Here is a 23975-nt window from a genome sequence, read left to right as displayed (position 1 = left end):
GAGGAGAGCTTTACTTCCAACTATGTGGTCAATTTTGGAATAGGTGTGGTGTGGTGCTGAAAAAAATGTATATTCTGTTGATTTGGGGTGGAGAGTTCTGTAGATGTCTATTAGGTCTGCTTGGTGCAGAGCTGAGTTCAATTCCTGAGTATCCTTGCTAACTTTCTGTCTCGTTGATCTGTCTAATGTTGACAGTGGGGTGTTAAAGTCTCCCATTATTATTGTGTGGGATTCTAAGTCTCTTTGTAGGTCACTCAGGGCTTGCTTTATGAATCTGGGTGCTCCTGTATTGGGTGCATATATATTTAGGTTAGTTAGCTCTTCTTGTTGAATTGATCCCTTTACCATTATGTAATGGCCTTCTTTGTCTCTTTTGATCTTTGTTGATTTAAAGTCTGTTTCATCAGAGACTAGGATTGCAACGCCTGCCTTTTTTTGTTTTCCATTTGCTTGGTAGATCTTCCTCCATCTCACACCAGTTAGAATGGCAATCATTAAAAAGTCAGGAAACAACAGGTGCTGGAGAGGATGTGGAGAAATAGGAACACTTTTACACTGTTGGTGGGACTGTAAACTAGTTCAACCATTGTGGAAGTCAGTGTGGCGATTCCTCAGGGATCTAGAACTAGAAATACCATTTGACCCAGCCATCCCATTACTGGGTATATACACAAAGGACTATAAATCATGCTGCTATAAAGACACATGCACACGTGTGTTTATTGCGGCACTATTCACAATAGCAAAGACTTGGAACCAACCCAAATGTCCAACAATGATAGACTGGATTAAGAAAATGTGGCACATATACACCATGGAATACTATGCAGCCATAAAAAATGATGAGTTCATGTCCTTTGTAGGGACATGGATGAAACTGGAAATCATCATTCTCAGTAAACTATCTCAAGGTCAAAAAACCAAACACCCCATGTTCTCACTCATAGATGGGAATTGGACAATGAGAACACATGGACACAAGAAGGGGAACATCACACTCTGGGGACTGTGGTGGGGTGGGGGGAGGAGGGAGGGATGGCATTAGGAGATATACCTAATGCTAAATGACGAGTTAATGGGTGCAGCACACCAGCATGGCACATGTGTAAATATGTAACTAACCTGCACATTGTGCACATGTACCCTAAAACTTAAACTATAGTAATAATAAAAAAAAAAACTCTTCAAAAAAAATAAAAAAGAAAAAGAAGCACATTTTAATGGAATTTATCTGTACAAAGTATCGTCTTCTGTTAGATTTTAGCCCAGCTATTTCTTTTTGTTAGCTTTAAAAATTTTTTATTAAAATTTTCAAGTGTACATAACAGTAGAACATACAATAAAACCCCCTACATACTCATAACTCAGCTTCAACAGCCATCAACATTTTGCTATACTTGTTTCCACTATCCTCTTCCTCTCTTTTTTATTTTTTAATTTTAGAGTCACAATTTATATAAAACAATTTACATTAAAGTTACTTTTAGATGTACAAAGAGGTTTTGAAATAAATCAAAGTGGTAACAATAGAGCATTTAACTATTTTGTTGATTGAAAGTAAATGCAAGAAATTCTATTACTTAGGATACAAAATGATACATTTATTCTACTTTGGATGTTTACCTTTCAACTATATATTTAATCTAATTTCATTTGATATAAGTATTGTGTAATCACTGATAAGGAGTGTCTAATATACTAACTCAATATTTACCAACTACTAATTTCCTTGATATGTTTCATAACTTCCCTTGACTCTAAAATAAGATTCTTTTTAAAGATATATTCCTATTTCCAGGTTTTGTATTTTCTCAGTAATAGGTCTAATATTTTGTTCCTATAAATTTACTAATGCATTTTGTTGGCACATCTCAGCAATGAAGTGAGTATCCTCATAAATAAAGCTTAGATTCTAGACTATAAAATTTAACTAATATTACATAACAGGATTTGACACAAAGTTTGATTTGGTCTAAGTTATGGCAGTTGTTGTTTTGTTTAAAAAGTCTTCATGAAGTACAATGCACATACTATATAAATCACACATTTAAAATATACAATTCACTGGTTTCAACGTATTTAAATATATGTGCAATCATCTCCCTACAGTTATTTTTAAACCATTTCATCACTTGACAAAGAAACTCCATATAATACATTTTTTGCTATTGCTGTCCTCTGTGAGAGAGTTTGTTTTTACTTGCCTGACATTTCTAGAACTGAAAGTCTCTAAATCAATAATTTTTATAGAAAATGTTCCATAAAGAGCTTTCATTAGATGTATTTTTATGTACCTTATAGTTTTGTCACTATTATAAGTACTGTATTTTTTACATCTAATTACTTGTCTTTGCTGGCATAAAAACTCCCTTTTTATATATTACTTATATATATAGCAACTTTCCTAAACTATAACTAATTCTTATAGAATGTTTATAGATTTTTGTGAATTTTGTATGCAGACAACTCTATTATTTGCAAACAAGAATTTTGTTACTATCTTGCCGATTCTTATATTTCCTATTTCTTTTTGTTGTTCTCATTGTAATGCATTTTCTAGTACTTGAAGAAAATGTTGAAGAATAAGGAAGTGTTGATTATTGTATTAGTTCATTTTCACACTGCTGATAACGACATACCCAAGACTGGGCAATTTACAAAAGAAAGAGGTTTAATTGGACTTACAGCTCCACATGGCTGGGGAAGCCTCACAATCATGGAGGAAGGCAAGGAGGAACAAGTTACATCTTACATGGATGGGAGCAGGAAAAGGGAGAGAGCTTGTGCAGGGAAACTCCTGTTTTTAAAACTATCAGATATCATGAGACTTACTATAACCAGAACAGCATGGGAAAGACCTGCCTCCATGATTCAATTACCTCCCATCAGGTTCCTCCCACAACGTGTGGAAATTCAAGATGAGATTTGGGTGGGGACAGAGCCAAATCATATCATTCTGCCCTGGCCCCTCCAAAATTTCATGTCTTCACATTTCAAAACCAATCATGCCTTCCCAAGAATCCCCCAAAGTATTAACTCATTTCAGCATTAACTCAAAAGTCCACAGTCCAAAGTCCCATTTGAGACAAGGCAACTCCCTTCCACCTATGAGCCTGTAAAATCAAAAGCAAGTTAGTTACTTCCTAGATACAACAGGGGCACAGGCATTGGGTAAATATGGCTGCTTTAAATGGGTGAAATTAGCCAAAACAAAGTCTACAGGCCCCACGCAAGTCTGAAATCCAGCAGGGAAGTCAAATCTTAAAGCTCCAAATGAGCTTTTTTGACTCCATGTCTCACATGCAGGTCATGTTGATGCAAAAGGTGGATTCCCATGGTCTTGAACAGCTCTTCCCCTGTGGCTTTGCAGGGTACAGCCTCCCTCCCAGCTGCTCTAATGGGCTGGCATTGAGTGTCTGCAGCTTTTCTGGGCCCATGGTGCAAGCTGTCAGTGGATCTACAATTCTGGGGTATGGAGGATAGTGGCCCTCTTCTCACAGTTCCACCAGGCAGTGCCCCAGTAGAGACTCTGTGTGGGGGCTCTGACCCCACATTTCCCTTCTGCACTGCCCTAGCAGAGGTTCTTCATGAGGGCTTCACCCCTGCAGCAAACTTCTGCCTGGGCATCCATATATTTCCATACATCCTCTGAAATCCAGGCAGAGGTTCAAAAACTTCAATTCTTGACTTTTGTGTACCCACAGGCTCAACACCACATGGAAGCTGCCAAGGCTTGGGGTTTCCACCCTCTGAAGCCACAGCCCAAGCTGTAGCTTGACGCCTTTCAGCCATGGCTGGAGTGGCTCAAAGCTTGACGCCTTTCAGCCATGGCTGGAGTGGCTCAAATGCATCACACCAAGTCCCTAAGCTGTACACAGCATGTGGGCCCTTGACCTGGCCTGAGAAACCATTTGTTCCTCCTAGGTCTCCAGACCTGTAATAGGAGGGGCTGCCATGAAGACTTCTGACATGCCCTGGAGACATTTTCCCCATTGTCCTGGGGATTAACATTCAGCTCCTTGTTACTTATGCAAATTTCTGCAGTTGGCTTAAATTTCTCCTCAGAAAATGGGACTTTCTTTTCTATTGCATTGTTGGCCTGCAAATTTTCCAAACTTTTATGCTCTGCCTCCCTTATCAAACTGAACACCTTTAACAGCATTCAAGTCACCTTCTGAATGCTTTCTTGCTTAGGAATTTCTTCCACCAGATACCCTAAGTCATCTCTTTCAAGTTCAAAGTTCCACAAATCTCTAGGGCAGGGGCAAAATGTCATCAGTGTCTTTGCTAACACATAACAAGAGTCACCTTTGCTCCAGCACCCAACAAGTTCCTTATCTCCATCTGAGACCTCCTCAGTCTGTGTATTTCTTTCATTGTCCATACCATTATCACCATTTTGGTCAAAGCCAATCAACAAGTCTCTAGGGAGTTCCAAACTTTCCCACATTTTCCTGTCTTCTTCTGAGTCCTCCAAACTGTTCCAACCTCTGCCTGTTGCCCAGTTCCAAAGTTGCTTCCACATTTTTGGGTTATCTTTTCAGAAGTGCCCCACTCTACTGGTACCAATTTACTGTATTATCCCTTTTTACACTGCTGGTAAAGGCATACCCAAGATTGGGCAATTTACAAAAGAAAGAGGTTTAATTGGACTCACAGTTCCAAGTGGCTGGAGAAGCCTCATAATCATGAAAGAAGGCAAGGAGGAACAAATTACATCTTACATGGATGGCAGCAGGAAAAGAGAGAAAGCTTGTGCAGGGAAACTCCTGTTTTTAAAACCATCAGATTTTGTGAGACTTATCCACTATCACGAGAACAGCACAGGAAAGACCTGCCCCCATGATTCAATTACCTCCCACTAGGTTCCTCCCACAACACGTGGGAATTCAAGATGAGATTTGGGTGGGGACACAGCCAAACCATATCAACGATAATGAAAAATCTCATCTTTTTCTAAGGTAAGTGCAATGTATTTTATAATTCACCATTAAGCATGATGTAGATTTTTGAGAGATGCCTTTTCTGGTAAAGACACTTACATTTTATTTCTAATTTCTTACGAATTTAAAAAATTAATACAGCTTACTGATTTTCTTCAATTTTCCACATCTATTAAAATGATTATTTTATTTAAATCATTCATGTGTCAAATCATGTTAATGGATATTTTGATATTGAGCCAGCAACACATTACTTGGATATTCCCTATTTGATCATTTTTATACATTATCAGATTGAGCATCATAAAACTTTATTTAGAATTTTTATACCACTTTTCATAGATGAAATTAGCTACTTTCTTTTCTCACAAAAACAATAAAAAACTAACATCATCCAATCACAGGCAGGGTTAGGAAATTTATTCTCCCATAGTTCTTGTCAAGTTAAAAGTACTGACTGGAAGCAGGCTCTGTTAAAAAAATAATAGTGTGCCAGAGTCTAAACACCAGGCCAGTCATCATTATGAAACATTATGTATCACCACGGCTTCAAAGGTAAGGTAAAACAAGAGCCCTTTCAAACTAGCAGCACCTCCCTTAGAAAAAACTGAGGTGCTGCTAGTTTGAAAGGACTCTTGTTTTACCTTCCCTTTATGTAATAATTATTAAATGTTATATATGTAATAGTTTACATTTTATATATGCAATAATTATTACTTTACATATATATAAACATATATGAATTAAATATGTATATATATGAAATGATATATATAGGGCTTGTATTACACATATAATTTACCCTGAAAATATTGACACATTTATAATGAGAAAATCTTCTGATTCAAAAATACAGTATGAATTTCTGTTTGTCATAGTCTTGTATTTTTCTGTCTCTGGAGCATTTTCAAATTTTCTTATTGTAAGTCACATATATCTTAAGTTTTTTCCCAAATACTGTTTTGTTATTGTTTTTGTTAATGTTTTTTTCTTCCCTTATATATTTTTTTCATATATGGAAGCTATATATGTCATCTTTTTAATTTTATATGCCCCTTTTTATGAACTGAATTTCCTTACTGTTTGTAGTATTTCTTATACAAGAATATAATCATACCAGCCACAAAAGTTCAGTGTTACTGTCTGCTTTTTAGTTAGTATGTCTTTCGTTTCTTTCTCTTATCTAGTTGCATTCACCAGAATGTCAGAAATAATGATGGGGAGATACCAAGCGAGCTGCTGAGGATGCAAAATAAATCAGACACTAGGTCCCTGTCCTCACAGGGTTAAATGCAAGATTCGAGCTTAAAGAGAAGGAAGCTGACTGGGTGTTAACACACTCTTTCTCCGTGCTACTCTTTTTGACAGCAACTATCAGTACTCTGCCATTTATTTCATAATTACTTGAGTTTTGGCCTCTTTCTCCCATAAAAATATGACTCTATTGTGGAAACAATTCTGTCTTTGAGATCATCACTTTATCTGCAGGGCCTAGAATGTGTAGGCATCCACTACATATTTGGTGACAAATGAAAGCCGGGCGGGCGATGTACAGCCACAGGCCACATCCAGCCAGGCATCTATTTTTATGCAGGAAGCCCCACAGCATCACAGCCATTCCCGTCGCTGTGCGTGTTTTCTAGAGCTGCCTTTGCATTATGTCCAGCAAAGATGAGTGATTACAACAGAAACCTCAAGGCTCACAAAGAGGAAACTATTCACTGTCTCACCTCCTACCATTGATGGAAAACGTCTGGCAGCCCCGGAGCTGAAAGATGAATGTCTCAAAGGAAGATGTTCCTTCATAGCAGGCCATTGGAATCAAATACAGCTTTAATTTGTGGAATTATTTGTTGAATAGCTCCTGTTTTAACCAAAGGTGAGAGAACCGGTGCTTGTTCTGCCAGAGAATGAAGCTGATTTGCCTGCTCAGTGTCAGGGACAGTCTGCTTCTTCCAGGGACAGTGTTATCTCCCACACCCCAGTGCACCTTGAGCGGTGTCCAGGGATGTGTAAGGCAGGACTGGCACATCACAGAGGCAGGGAGTCCTGGACACCCCACCATCCAGAAACAACATTGGTCCAGCTTGGTTTTGCAGGGTAGCCCAGCCCAGGACCTGTCTCCCTGCCAACTCCACCCGTCGTCCCTCTCCAGATCCCCCGGGCTGTGTGCTCTGTCAGCACCCCCAGAAGATCCAGTAAATGTCATCCTAGGATGCTCCCCATGACCAAATTAGTCCTGACTGTGTGAGCTGCTCTCTGGCAGCCATCACCTGCCAAGCCGCGGCTACACTGTCCGGAGTGAGTGTTTACCCTGAGAAAGCATACCCTAGTGCTTCTGAGGAACCGCAGACCCCCAGGCAGGAGCCAGGAGAAGACCGCCAAGCACGGCGAGGCCGGCCGTGCTACCAAATAAGGCACCTCTCCTGCAGGGAGCCGGGACCCAAGGGACTCGCGCTGGGCACGGGGCAGGCGGCGCCCATGTCCCCGGCCCACGGTGCCCTGCGGGCCTGTCCCATTTGTGGGCAGCTCCCAGGCTGTCCCCAGCCAGGGGTCCAGTTCGAGGGCTCGAGCTCTGCCACTTGTCCCTTGCCCGGGGCCCTGGCTTTCCCTGGGCTCCCCTCATAGTTCACCTGCTCTCACTAAGACGGGGCAAACGAATAACGGGGCTTTTGAATGAAAACATGGTCGCAGGGCCATTCACAACAGTGTAAGGGGTTAAGACACCTCACCCAGGAGCCCGACTGCCGCCACACCCACAGACACGCACACAAAACACACCACACCACACACACACCATACACATCACATAGAGACAAATACAACACACACACACACACCACACATCACACAGAGACACACACATCACACACACACTACACCACACCACACCACACACACACAGGCACACACCACACACACCTCACAGAGAGACACACCTCACAGAGACACACGCACCACACACACCCCGTACCACAACACACACACACCCCAACACACCACACACACAGCATACACACCACACAGACACATGTACCACACACATTCCACACCATACCACATATACACACACCATACACACCACACACACCATACACACCAGAGACACATGCACCACACACACCCCACATCACACCACACACACACACCACATACACACCACACAGACACGTGCACCACACAACACACCACACACACCACCCAACATACCCCAACACACACACACACCATACACACCACACAGACACATGCACCACACACCACCCACACCATAACACACCACACACACAGCATACACACCACACAGACACATGTACCACACACATACCACATCATACCACACACACACACCATACACACCACATACGTCATACACACCAGAGACACATGCACCACACACACACACCACACCACATACATACACATACACACAACACACAACACATACACCATACACATTGCACAGAGATACATGCATCACAGCCCCATACCACAGCACACACACACCACAGCACACACACACAACATACACACCGCACACACCATACACACCACACAGACACGTGCACCACACACATATGACACCATACCACACACATCCCCCACAGCACACAACACACACACCATACACCCTACACAGAGATACATGCACCACACACACACCACACCACAACACACACACACAGACATCTGCATCACACACACACCCACAACACACACACAGACCCAATACACACCACACATAGACACACACACCACATCACACCACAACACACACACAAAGACACCCGCACCACACACACAAACCATACACACCACACAGACAGGTGCACCACAATACACACAAGCACACACCACACAGACACCTGCACCACACCACACACACACACCATATACACAACACACACACTCCACAACACATCACAACACATGCAAACACACACACCATACACACAACACACACCACAATACACACACAAATGCCCACACCACACACATACAAACACACCTTACACACCACACAGACATGCTCACCACACACACTGTACACACCACGACACACACCATACACACAACATACACAGACAACCGCACCACACACCTGCACACACACACCACACACACCACACTACAACACACACACAAACACCCCATACATACCACACACACACACACACACCACATACACCCGCACCACACACACTACACACTACAACAAAGACACAAAAACCCTCACCTCACACACGCCATACACAGCACAACACACACTCCACAATACACACACCATACACACCACACATCAAACACCCACACCACAATACACACAAACACCCACACCACACACACACCTTACACACCACACAGACATGTGCACCACACACACACAATACACACCAAACACACCAGAACACACACCATACCACACACTGACACCCGCATCACACAGCTACACACACTATACACACCACAACACACACATAACACAACATGCTTACCACACACAGCACACATACACATTACACAAACATGTGCACCACACACACTACACACACGTCACACACCATATTACACAAACATGTGCATCACATACAACATACAACACACCACAAAACAATACACATAACACACCACACAAACCACACACCACAACACCACACACGCCATACTCCACAACACACACAAACACACACCACACAAACATGCACACCACACACACACGCCACACAGTACACCCCACAAACATGCACTTGATACACCCTACACGCCAACAAATGACACACACCACACCAAATACACACAACACACATGACAACACACACTCCATGCACCAAAACATACATATACAAGCACTCATTCTGCAGACTACACACTACAGCACACACACTACACACACCACAACACACACAAACACACACACCATGCCACACATCATATACTATGCAAACAAGCACACCATACACACACACCACACCACACACACAGCATATACACACACACCACACCACGCACACACAGCATATACACACATCACACATCACAACACACACACACAAACATGCACACCACACATATGGCACACACACACAAACATGCACACCACACATATGGCACATACACACCATAACACACAACACACACATACACCACACACCACAGTACACAAATATGCATACCATACAGGCCACATATATATGCACACCACACACCACAGCATACAGATATGCATACCATATACACCACACAAACACCACACACATATACCATACACCACGACACAGAAACACACACCATACACACCACGAAAATACCACATCACACACATCTCACACACCACACACAGCATACACTACAACACACACAACATACACATACATCACATACCACAATATAAAAACGTACACATCACAGATATACCACAGCACACACTACACTACACCCACACTATACACAGCACATAGATACACACACCACACACCCACACTGCACACAGATACACACACACCACACCCATGCACACCACATACCACAATATATACCACAACACACATCACATACACACAAATACCACATACATAAGTACAGACACACACAACACAGGGGTGAGTGTGCATGCTGGGAGGCCTCCGGTGCAGCCCAGAGGGGACTCCATGCAGAGCCTCCAGGGCAGATGCTGCAGCCTGTGATGAGACCTTCCCTGCAGATCAGGTGACTGGGGTTGCTGATGACCCGTTAGCACTTTGTGAGTGTTCAAGGGATTTTATCATGTACAGCACGCTCTTCAGAAATCATCCAATTTAAGTACATTTGTTTATTTTGTGTACAAATAAAGGTGGGCTTGGTGCGGAAATCCTCCATATGCAATAGCCTCAAAGGCCCAAATCCCGTCCCAAGCATCCCTGTGCCCTCCTGTCCCCTGGGAGCTGCACAGTGGAGCCCCTAGATATGTAGGCCACCACCCTTTCTCCTTCTCTAGCCACATGGAAGTCTGAGGGGACATCGCCCCAGACACAAAATCTTCTGCCTGTGCCTCTGCAGCAGGAAGAACAAGGGCTTGGTCCCACTCTTGACACCACCGGGGCTGGCAGGTCCTTGCCCAACTGTGCCTGGAGAAAAGGACAGTGAGGTAGAAGAAACGAACCTTTCGGGCGCCAAGTCCGTCTCCCAGGCACAGTCCACCTCGTGTGCCCAGGGCTTCGTTCATTAAAGCTGATAAATAGGAGATGGAGGGAGATGCATTTCTGGCTCCTGGTTGGGAGGTGGGGAGGGGAAAAGAGAGAAAAAAAAGAGACAGAGTGAAATGTTCATAGACACCCACAGCATAGTGCTGAGGTGTGCAGGGGGAAGTTGTTCATCCACTTTGTGGGCCCACACGTGGGAGCCGGCAGCCGGCAGGGCCACAAACGGGCGCATCGTTTCTATCGCTCATGCTGCATAGGCCTGGAGGAACAGGGCTGGTGACTACGCATAAGAAAATTGCTGAGCCCCACACCAGAAAAGATGCCCGCATTGCATTCCAGTCAAGTGGTGTTCAAGGCAGCAAAAATGTCTGAGCTAATTCTAAGGACCAGAATTCTAATAGAGCCAGCCCCTTCTATTGGCTGGGGATGTTTGTTTTGAAACTGTGGGCTCATTTAAAGGGATCATTGAAGAGATTCTTCAGGGCCCAGTTCAAATGTCATGACCTGTCGAAAATTATTTCTTCTGCATTTTTGTATCACCTTATATATAACCCCAGTATAACATTTACTATGAATTCTCTATGCAATACATTGTTCAGCGGTGTGCCTTGGAGACAGCAGGTGTTTGTTCAGTGTTTTTATTAAACGGAAGAGTGGATAGGTGGATGAATGAACAAGTGATTGAATGACTGCTTTGCAGGAAGGGTACCCAAGTGGGAAGACGGAGCTTTGATCAGCTTGCACATTAGTGTTTTAATTAGCTTATGTATTAGTCCATTCTCACACTGCTATAAAGAACTGCCCGAGACTGGGTACTTTATAAAGGAAAGAGGTTTAATTGACTCACAGTTTTGCTTGGCTGGGGAAGTCTCAGGAAACTTACAATCATGGCAGAAGGGAAGCAGACACCTTCTTCGCAAGGCAGCAAGAGAGAGTGTAAGTGAAGGTGAAAGGGCCCCTTATTAAACCATCAGATCTTGTGAGAACTCACCTACTCTCAGGAGAACAGCATGGGGGAAACCGCCCTGTGATCCAATCACCTCCCTCCCTCAATATGTGGGGATTACAATTCGAGATGAGATTTGGGTGGGTACACAGAGCCAAACCATATCAGCTCGTGAAGAGAGCTGTGTAACCCAACAAAATATACTGGGCAAGAAACACCAAATTCTCAAATTAGTTTCCTAAAAATCAAAATATTAATGGTAGCAATGCTCAAGGCCAAAGCTAAGATGCTTGTGCAGAAACAGATAAAAAGTTAACTTGGCAATGCCTGCTGTGGTATAATTTCACATCTGTCAATTGTTTTTGTTTGCTCAAAGTTGAAGAAATAGACCAAAGGCCAATTGTGAAGTTGTGAAGAAGAAAATTCACTAGATGACAAAAAGTAAAAACCTCAGATTATGTAGTGCTTTCCCCTAAATATTGGTAACTCTGCAGCTGCCAACAAACGGGACAGCATGTGAACATTTTTGCATTTAGAAAGTATTTGAATTTTAACTTGCAAAAGAAAATAAAATTATATCAGTTGCATTTTCAAGACAATTTTTAAGTTAAAAAAAAAACAACAGCCATGGAAAAGGCTGTGAAAAGCTATGATTGCTGCTCTGAGGATCTGGGCTTTTTCTTCTCAGTACTGTAGTGAAAACAGAAATGAAAACCTTGAAAAGTAGGGAAAAACCCACATTCCATTAAGATCCTGGCAACGGGTGCAACAATTATTCTAGAACCCCCAGCAGCCTTTTCATTTGTATCTAAGGAAAGGTGGATGGACTCCCTCTAGGATCTAACTTTCCTCATCCAGGGGACCCCATGTGAGATTCATAGCAGGCCAGCAGGTCACCACTTTTACTCATCCTCAAATGAGAAGCTGAAGCTCCGAGGTCAGGAAAACTGCACCATCCTCCATCGTTAACAAGTGATAGGACCAGGATCCCAGTCCACCTTTCCCAAACCCAAACCCAGTGCTCTGTCTGGGTCCCCCACTGGCCAAAGGTTAGCAGAGCAAGCCCTCTGTCAGGTTCCACCCCTCCACAGCCTCCACACTGCAATAATTCCTGTGAGATATTCCAAAGTTCACTTTGTCTTATAATCTATATTGACATTAACTAAGAAAAGTAAAAAAATATAGAGAAAATAATAAAATGATCAACTCAACCACAAAAGTCACTATACTCAAAAACCACAAGTTAGCGACCTTACTGTACAGATCACTGTGCTAGATTGCTTTTGTTTGTCCCCATCCTATGGATGATAAAGATAAGGTGCAAAGAATGATGAAATAAGGCTTAAAATTTCCAAATCTAGGCTTTCTCTAACCTAACCTTCGGGTTCTCCTTCACACACCCTTTAGAAATATATTTGTTAGATGTGATTTTGCCGTATCCTAGTTTTCCTTTGTTGTCTAAAGTATTTTGAAATTCTAAACTGTCCCTTGATGACAGCACTCAGGGAACTGGCGAGGGGACATGAGATTTGGACGATGTGGCCAGGTGCTGGCCTTCCATGGCAAGGGCTGATGGACATAAATACAAAGGCTAGAAAACTGAAGAGGCTACAAGATGAAGATTCATTAAGCCAGCACATAGACAAACAAAGCTAGATAAGAACAATGCAGTACACTCTAGAGCAATTAAAACTCATGCACAGTTGGGCAGGGCAATTGATTTTAGCAGGCTTGGAACAAGAACGGGCCTCAGGCATGCTATTTTGCAGACAGAATAGAAGAACATCAGAAAAGAAAAGTGACTTGCCCAAGTTCACAGTCAGTTAATTCAACGATGGGGCAAAAGCTCAGGCCTCTGGGTGCTTTCTCAGTATGGCTTTTATCGCACCTGATTTCACAAAACAGACTGGAATGTGCTGAGAGGCTGCCAGGCAGGTGGCCAGCATCCAGGCAGTGGGTGCTCTCACCGATGCCACACCTGGAGAGAAGGAGGGCAAAGCAGATGTCGCCCGGGTGATTTTCAGCCCTGGGACCTTCCCCGTTAACACCTCAGGCTTCTCAGCACGTATTGCTTTGCCATGCTTTCCTCAGCTTACAGTAATAACTCCTTTTGCCTGCCACCCACACTGACATGAGCCCCCACTTAGAGATGGTTTCATGAATATTTCAAATTTTATCAGGTGCTTTAATTAAATTGACATTTATGTCAGAGAGTAGAAGACTGAAGTTCACCGAGGGTGGTGGTCTTGCCCAGGGTCATTGAACTGGAACTGACACAGCCAGGATTTGCACCTAAACCTGTTAGACTCCAAGGCCCATGTTCCCTCTACTTAGAGGATAACAGCCAAGACTTCTGATTTCCTACCAGTTTCAGAAAATGGGGAGCTCCCACAGCACAGGAATTCTCTCCATAACAGAATTTTATGGTTAAAAGCATGACCCATCTAAAATTCAATTTCGAGTATTTCTTTAACAAATAACTACAGTACTTCATTAACTACTATAGCAGATATTTAATAAACAAAGTTGTAATATGTGCCATTCAAAGCACTTTACATACATTGAAGCTTTTTGTCTTCTTAAAAACTACATAAAGTAGGAACTGTCATTTTTCCATTTTACTGATGACAATACTGAGGCTCAGAGACATCCAATAAATTACCTAGAATTACACGGCTGGTAGGTGGAAGAACTGGTATTCAAATCCAGGCAGACTGGCTCTACACTCTTGGCTTTTAATCACTAAGCCATACTCCCCTCTCTAGTTTTGTAGAAATCTTAAGAGAATGGAGTATGCATATCTTTGCCTTCTCAAATTGAGAATAGTGAACCTAGTTGAGCCTTCTGCTTATAATTCAAGGTGACCCACATGAATTTGGAACATTACATCCACTACAGCATGCCCAATAGTACCCTCAGACATTTTAGATTGCAAGAGTAAATTTCCCCCAAGAAGGGCCCCAGATTGCTGTTCTCATGAAGTTCTTTCCAATTTTTATAGCTCTTCTATTTATTTCTTCTGCTGTCTTCCCTCAGCTCCTATGGCTATCTATATATATTATTCATGACCTTGCTTTGTAAAGAATTATCTGGTTATGTGTCTCTGCAAGATTATCTTGCCTTCTAACACAGTAAAACACATCAGCTTTATGACAGCAATACTTTCTCAAATTTTTTTTCTAGATTCAGTGGTATGTCCCAGCTTGATGTGGCTCTATAAGTGTGCAATGTTGTTTAAGATTCTGCTCAAATGGACTCCCTGATTCTGAACCTTGGGAAGGAAGGGTGTCAGCAGCATCTGAAGGGAGGCTCTCTGGAGCTTTTCTATGGAGGAAGTCGCCACACACACAAATGTCGCATTGTCAACTCTCTAGAACACAGTCATCTCACGACTGTGGAATGTCCCTCCTTGCCAAACCCTCAGGACAACAGCAGCTGAAACTTTCATATACGGAGGAGTGGAGGCTCCTACAGAAGAAAAGAGGAAGAGCCAGTGCTTGATGCAGGCTTTGACACTTCAAGTTGGGCAATGTTTTTGGTTTCAGCAAAGTTGCTATAAACCACAATTCCCAAGGCTGGCCTGAACTTTGATTCAGAGCTTGAATTGCTAAGAAAGGTGGGACTGGCCACAGGTTTCACTTGGCAGCAGCTCGCTTCTTCCCTGCGGGCGGCTACCCCTGCTGTCCTTTTCCATGTGGAGTTCCTGGCCATGGGTCCACGGTCAGCAGGTGCTTCTCTCTTACACCCTGGGTCACAGCACAGCAGTGGCTCTCAAGACGGGGCCCCCTGGCCAGCCACAGTAGCATCACCTAGAATCTGTTAGAAATGCAAATTCCCTACTGAATCAGAAACTCTGGTGCTGGGGCCCAGCAGGCTGTGTTTTAACAAGTGCCAAAGGTGATCTGAAGCACCTGCAAGTCTGAGAACCATGACAATAGAAGAAAAGGAAATGCAGACAAATGAGAAGAACAAAATGAATTTAGAAATAAAGAGAAGATTCAATCCCAGTGAGTGATCCCTGTCATCAGAGGGGTGTGGCAGGTGGCCCTACAAGAGCTTCACAGCACAAGTCAACTTCCCATGAGCCCAGACAGGTCTACAGAAGTGGCTCTCCAGACTCTATGTTGAGAGGAATGTTGAGGCCATACCTCAGAAGGAAATCACACAGAGACAAATAAGCAAGGCTGTGTGGGCCAGGAGGGCCAGGGGACAACCTGCCAATTTGCCCCTAAAGGCAAGAAATTGAAACTGGGGTTAGAGAGTTAGACAAGTTAGACAAGCACCTTGGATAGAGCCCTGTAGTGTTTGTTTTTTTTTTTTTTTTTTTTTTTATTTACTGAGCAGGTGTTACTATGGTAACGCCTTGTCATAAAATTCTAAAATCATTTGTTTAGAAAAGAATATGGCAATTCACTGAGCCCAGTTCCCTAGCCACAGTCTCCAGCACACTTCCACTAAGAAGCCCCTAGCAATGGAAGGTCAGCTGTCTCTAAAAGCCATGCATTCTATCTTTGGAGAAATGTGGACCTGAAACGTTTCTGCAGACATCCTGGCCCTCCCTGAAAGTTTTACCCTATGAGGGACTCAACAGAGGTGATCTGACATTAGGACACTCTGATGCACATATGCACACAGTAGTTCTCAGGAATGTGACTTTCTTTATGACAGTCCTTCCTCCAGGGTACTGGGCATGCCTTCGTTTCTCTATTCTATGAGTACTTGTGCTCATAGGGTCTGTGCTGGGTGCTGAAGAGACATTGCTCAGGTGAGCAAAACAATCAGGGGCCTGCCTTCTGGAAATTTAATCTAATAGGAGCATCAGATATTAAACAGCTAGAAAAATACATATTAAATTTTCAGTGTGACAAGTACATAAAATAAAAAATTCCACAAGAAATCTTATCAAGTTCCTTTCCATGAAAAGAATGAATTTGAATTGTTATTGTCTGTCTTGCGCTGAGTCTTTGGACTCATTGTTAATTGATCCAATGTCATTTTAGCCAGCTCTTACCTCCACACTTTTTCTTCCTTCATAGGAAAATTCCACTGCCACAAAAAGTACTACAAAAAATACAAGGAAATATGCTATGCAATCCTGCCTATGAAATTTACAATCTAGTATAGGAGATGAACTTAAAATAATTGTAAGGAAGCTGTGAACCATTTCTGCAATACATGTTTAAGCGTGGAAGGGAGAGTTGGGAAAAAGGCATTAACAGCAACTCAGCGAAAGCTTCAGTGGGAAGGTGGGATGTGAGCTGAGTCTTTTAGGATGAGCAAAATGTGAAAGGTAAGCAAAACAGAGCAGCCTCTGCTGTGTGTGGCGGGGTGGGGGGTTGTGGGGGGAAGGAGGGGAGGGAGGGGAGAGAGAGAGAGAGATTTCTATCTTAATAATAGAGATGTTATAGTGAAAATGGCACACAAAAAATGTTCCAACAAGATCTGTTTTTTTTTTTTTTAGGCCCTTCAACTATGGGATCATTTTCTTGCTTGTATTTTATGATTTATAAATTTTTCTACTTTTATAATCAGGAAAAATAAATATGATATCAAACTTAAAGTTAAAAAATGCATCCAAAGGCAATGACGTACGCCAGGCAGGCAACTTCATTCTCCCATGTGTCCAACACAGAACTCACAAGACTCTTGGCTGGATGTCCTCTTTTCAGGAAAGAAGCTTCATTTTTAGAGATAATTACACACTGTATAAGCATAGAAGTCTCCCTTTTATTCTGAATGGTTTCCTGAAAATGCTGTAACTACTGCATTTAGTTGTGGCAAACTTGGATGTTCAAGAGGCATGGAACAGCCAGAAAGAGTTCATAAAACCTGGACCAGACTCAGCACAAAGATATTTCTAGGCTCAAAAAAGGGTCTGTACCTGGACCAGGCTGATCTGAGCACCTCCTCATACTTTCTGGCTGTTTCTGATCTATCCTCGACATGTTACACAGTATTCTTATTTAATCTTTATAACACAGAGGGGATAAAGAACACAGAGGCTTAGAAAGGTGAGGGTGGTCGGTGGGTATCACATAGCTACCTTGATCCAGGCCTGTCTCCGCCCTCCGCTGCACCAACCTTACACCGTGGGATGCTCGTCCTGGCCTTGCTCTCTAAGGAACTTTCCAATAGTAGGTGCATTTATTTTAAGGCAAAACAAGAATCTGTCTCTAAGTGCATCTTGGAGTGTGAGGGTCGAGACGGCTGATGCTGTCTGTGTCTATTGGTTCTGTCAGTGCCTGTTTGAAAAAGAGGCCGGTATTTTATCGGTTTTATCGTTGTTAATTGCAAGATGTTTGTCTCTTGATCGCATTTTCTTCCATGGCTAAATATTTCCGAGGGGTTTTAAAGTCATAATAATTGATGTCCTTTCAAACATGCTTTCTCCTGTTTTTCTGTTTTTGACTGAAACTGAATCTCTGCCTTCTTTTTCTTTTCTTTTCTTTTTTTTTTTTTTTTTTGAGACGGAGTCTCACTTTTTCTCCAGGTTGGAGTGTAGTGCTGTGATCTTGGCTCACTGCAACCTCTGCCTCCCTGGTTCAAGCGATTCCCCTGCCTCAGCCTCCTGAGTAACTGGGACTACAGGCACGCACCACCACACCCAGTTAATTTTTGTATTTTTTGTAGAGACGGGGTTTCATCATGTTGGCCAGGATGGTCTCAATCTCTTGACCTTGTGATCCGCCCGTGTGAGCCTCCCAAAGTGCTGGGATTACAGACGTGAGCCACCGCCTGTCCCAGCCAATTTCTGCCTTCTTATAAGCTCATTTTGGGGGTGAAAGCCTCCTTCATTTCTCCTCTGGCTTCTGGGTGCTCTCGTCTTCCTCCCTGACGACCAGGCATGCATGAGAAGCAGAGACCGCCCAACGTGAACCTGATCTGTATCCGCTGCTGGATTCTGACCCAACTGGGGATGCCTGTGCACTGGAGGGCAAGGATACCTGAAGGTGTTTTCACAGGGGATTTGGGGACTGCTTAGAAAGAGCTAAGCTGGAGCAGGGCCTAACATAAAGAGCACAAACTAGAGATTCTCTCTGGTTGTTTAGGAGGAAAAGTGATGGAAGTAGCTGTTGCTTAACTCGCTCCAGACCTCACCTCCACTGTGCAATGACACAATGCTCACAAATGGCTGGTGGAGACCCGAACCAGAGCCAGAGGCCAGGCAGGATACTGCTTCGTGGGATGATGAAGAAGGGCTTTGTAGGAGACTACCTTCCCCAACTTTGACACCATTTGCAGATGAAGCTCCAAGAAACATGAAAACTAGACAGCTATAGAGCTTTGGGTGGAGTGTGCTGCTGGGCACAGCAAATATAAATGGCCTTAAAGAAAAAGCAGAATGGACAACGAATGCCATCCCTTAAAGTGACGTCTTTGCTGCAGCCTGTTTATTTGCCCTCGGATTAATGCGTGATAGTTTCCTCTCCCTGGTACTTGGGGCTGTGCAGTGAGGTGAGCAGGACGTTACCTCTGGGGGGTGGAGGAGAATCAGATAAACTCAGCCAGACCGAAGAGTGAGTGACTGAAGTTCTCCGGAAAGACAGGCCTCAGTCCCGGGATTGAGGGCAGCAGTTAAGGGTCCATTGGGCTTAAGGCAGAGAAAGGTATGTTAGCCTGTGAGGGCTGCCATAACAAAGTCCCGCAGACTTGATATCCTAAACAACAGAAATTCATTTCTCAGAGTTCTGGAGGCTCAAGTCCAAGGTTAAGAAGTCAGCAGGGTTGGTTCTTCTGGAGGCCTGTCTTCTTGGCTCTCAGATGCCACCTTCCGGCTCTGTCCTCATGTAGCCTCTCCTCTGTGCACAATCACCCTCTCTCCTGGCTCCTTCCCCTTCTTACAAGGACACCAGTCAGATTGGATTAGGGCCATCAGTGTGACCTTATTTTACCTTAATTATTTCTTTAAAAGCCCTACCTTTAAATATCATCACAGTGGGGTTAGGGCCTCAACACACAATTCAGTTCATAAGAAAACGGGACAGCAATGAAAAAATGCCAGGCACCCAGAATAGAACTAGATAACAAAAGTGCTAGCAGAGCTTAGGTGTGAGAGGGAGGGGCCAGGCGCAGTGGCTCACACCTGTAATCCCAGCACTTTGGGAGGGTGAGGCAGGCGGGTCACCTGAGGTCAGGAGTTCGAGATCAGCCTAGCCAAAATGGTGAAAATCTGTCTCTACTAAAAATACAAAAATTAGCCGGATGTGGTGGCATGCACCTGTAATCCCAGCTACTTGAAAGGCTGAGGCAGGAGAATCACTCGAACCCAGGAGGTGGAGTTGCAGTGACCCGAGATTGTGCCATTGCACTCCAGCCTGGATGACAAGAGCAAAGCTCCTTTTCAAAACAAAACAAAACAAAAAAAGTGAGAGGGAGAGAGGAGGGGGCTCCTGGTCCCCACACGACCACTGCACCTCAATTTCTCCTCTAGAGCTATCCCGTGTGCTGGCATGTGCACCTTGTGTACCACAGGACACGGCAGCTATATTGCAAATACTCTGATTTTAGTCAACTGTGCCACGCTTTCCTAGAAATAGTTTAATCAGATAGCAAAAATATATATACAACAACCAAAAATAAATATTAAAATTCAAAGTGAAGTAAAAATAAAGGAAAACAGTAAAAGGTAAGGCAGTGGAGAAAATGATCATAGTACAGAAAAATTCATACAGAGAGCTTTTTCATAGTTATCAACTATTTCCTCCAATGTTCTGTCTAAGCCCCTCATAACCAAAGCAATAGGACCACATAACAAGTTGTAAGCCTTGTATTGTTCATGGGAACAACTGGAAGCTCTGCTGAGGGTTCACCATATTTGTCATTGCCTCCCCAGCACTTCTCACAGCCCCTAACATGACACTAGATGGTGGTTAATAGATGGACAATGAAGAACATGAATGATGCGTAAGTATGATGGTTAATTTTGTGCATCCACTTGACTGGGCCACTAGATGCTCACATATTTGGTGAAACATTATTCTGGGTGGTTTTTTGTTTTGTTTTGTTTTTGAGACGGAGTTTCACCATGTTGGTCAGGCTGATCTTGAACTCCTGACCTCAGGTGATCCATCTGGCTTGGCCTCCCAAAGTGCTGGGATTACAGGCATGAACCACCATGCCTGGCCTATTCTGGGTGTTTTTGTGAGCGTCTTCTTAAGGGAGATTAACATGTAAATTGGTAGACTGGGTAAACAGATGCCATCCCTGATGTGGGTGGCATTGTCCAGTCAAAGCCTGAATACAACAAAAGCCTGGTGTTCCCCTGAGAAGGAAGGATTCTCTTCCTGCTTGAGAGCTTTGGGACTAGGGCATTAGCCTTGTCTATGCCTGCAGACTTGAATGGAAACATCGGCTCTTCAGGGGTCTTGAGCCCACCAGCCTGCAGACTGGAACTCCAGCATGGATTCTCCTGGGTCTCCAGCTTCCCGACTCACCTTGTAGATCTTGGCACTTGCCAGCCTCTTAATCACATGAGCCAATACCTTACAATCATTTACTCTTTAGATAGATAGGTAGATAGATCCATCCTACTGGTTCTGTTTCTGTAAAGAAACATGACATACAACAAGTTAATTCATTTCTTAGCACTCAGATGTGAGGGATATTTCTCTTGCACATCTAAAAGATAGCACAATGATGAAGTGGAATGTATGTGGCTGTTATTGTTCTGATAGATTAGAAGGTTTTAGTAAACAAGTGTCTCAGTATTTAATGTGCATACGAATCACCTAGGGGTCTTGTAAAAGTAAAAACTTGGATTCTGTAGGTCCAGGGTGGGAGCCTCCAGGTGTCCGGCTCCTTAGCCCACAGCTAAAGAGGGAGCTCTTAGAGTCTTTCTCAACACCACCTATGGAGATAAGGACAAATAACTTGTGGGGTCACCCTAGCTACAGGAGCTACCTTCCCTCTATTCTCTCAGAGCCTACTGTCAGGGGTCACAGGTCCTGGAGCTCTGCTGGATGGTCCTACAGGCTCCACCCCTAAAAGACTGTCTTTGTGATTTAAGGAGGCAGCCAAAGTGACTGCCTCTAGCTTCCCTGTGACCTGCGTTCTGGAGGAGGTAAAGAGTGGGTCTAGACTAGCCCAGCTACTCTGAATGTAGTTCTTCATTCTTCTGCAAATCATACCAGTGGTGGCCCATGGATCACTGCTGTCTATTTTTTGCAACTATAAATTTGAGGCTCCTCTGGGGCCCCCTTGGGCAGGTGGCATGCTCTAGCCTCTAGTGTTGGGCTGCGATCTCTAATTCTTTCTTTTTTTTCTATCAATCCAATTCAATCTGCTTTCTATCTCCCAAGATATCTCAAAATATCTGGTCCACTGCCGGCTCCCTTCCTTATGTTTAAGCAAAGTTCTATATTTTCTGCCAATTCAATGGGTAATTGGGGAAAGAGAAGTAGTTACAATGTTCAGTCCACTTTCGTGATCCAGAAATCTGGGCCGTTTTCAAAGGCTCTGCATGTGGTTCTTAAATATTATGCTGAATCAACAAAGAGCGTGTTGCCAAACTGAAAATCTCGTGCAGTTGGCTGCTTCTCCATCGTAGCTCAGAACAAGGGTACACAATAAAATGATGTGACATATACAGTGCTTTAAAATCTTCCTTAGTGAAGTGTTACAGGCATTTAGAAAAGTGTACAAAGTCAGCAGGGCTCAGCTCAATGAATTCCATGAGCCAAGTTCACCCATGTAACCAGCACCCAGATCAAGAACTTCAACGTTAGCAGCAGGTCAGGGGCCAGCCTTGGCTTGGGCTACTCCCTCCCCACTCCCAGAGATGACCTCTGCCTCTACTTCTATCCCACAGATTAGTGTATTTATGACAATGGAATCATATCGTATGTATTTCTTTTGTGTCTGGCTTCTTCTACTCAACATTACATTTGCAAGATGCTTCCATGTTTCATGAATAACTTTGTTCACTTTTATTTCTCTATAGTATTTAATGTACAGATGAACCACAATTAATTCACTCTAGCCTTTTTTTATCCAGCATTATTGAGATATAACTTATATGCCATATGATTCATCCATTTAAAGTTTTTGTGTGGACGTATGTTTTCATTTCTCTTAGGTATGTACCTAGAAATAGAATTACTGAGACATATGGTAACTCCGTGATAAACTTTTTGAGGAGCTGCCAAACTGTTTTCCAAAGTGGCTGAACCATTTTATACTCCCATCAGCAATGTATAAGGGTTCTGATTTCTCATATCAGTACCGACACTTGCTATGGTCTATCTTTTTAAATGTAGCCATTCGAGGGGTTGTAACCTAGTCTCTCCTTGTGGATTTGATTTGTATGTCCTTAATGACTAATGACATTGAGAGTGTTTTCATAGGATGATTGGCAATTTGTACATCCTATTTGGAAAAATGTCTATTGGAATACTTTGTTCATTTTAAAATTATGTTATTTGCTTTTTGAAAATATTGAGTTGTAAGGTGTTCTTTATATATTCTGGATGCAAGTCATTTAGCCAATATATGATTTTCATATAAATTGTCTCATTCTGTGGGGTGTTTTCTTTCTTTCTTAAAGTATTATTTGCAGTACAATAGTTTTAAATTTTGACGTAGTCTACTTTATTATTTTCTTTTTTGTCATTCATGCATTTGGTGTTACATCTGAGAAACTATTATCTAATCCAAGTCACTAAGATTTAGTTCTATGTTTTCTTCTAAGGGTTTTATAGTTTTAGCTCTCACATTCATGACTTATTTTGAGTTAATCTTCTTTGTTTGGTATGAGGTAAGAGTGCACATTTATTCTTTTGCATACAGATATCCAGTCTTCTTAGAACTGTTTGTTAAAGAGACTATTCTTTTCCCCATTGAACGGTCTTGGTACCTTTGTCAAAAATCAACTGACCCTAGATACATGAGTTTTTTTCTTGACTCTCAATT

The sequence above is a fragment of the Pongo abelii genome, chromosome 12 (assembly GCF_028885655.2).
Source record: "Pongo abelii isolate AG06213 chromosome 12, NHGRI_mPonAbe1-v2.0_pri, whole genome shotgun sequence".
In the NCBI taxonomy this organism is placed as follows: domain Eukaryota; kingdom Metazoa; phylum Chordata; class Mammalia; order Primates; family Hominidae; genus Pongo; species Pongo abelii.
Note: the sequence above shows the minus strand (reverse complement) of the source record.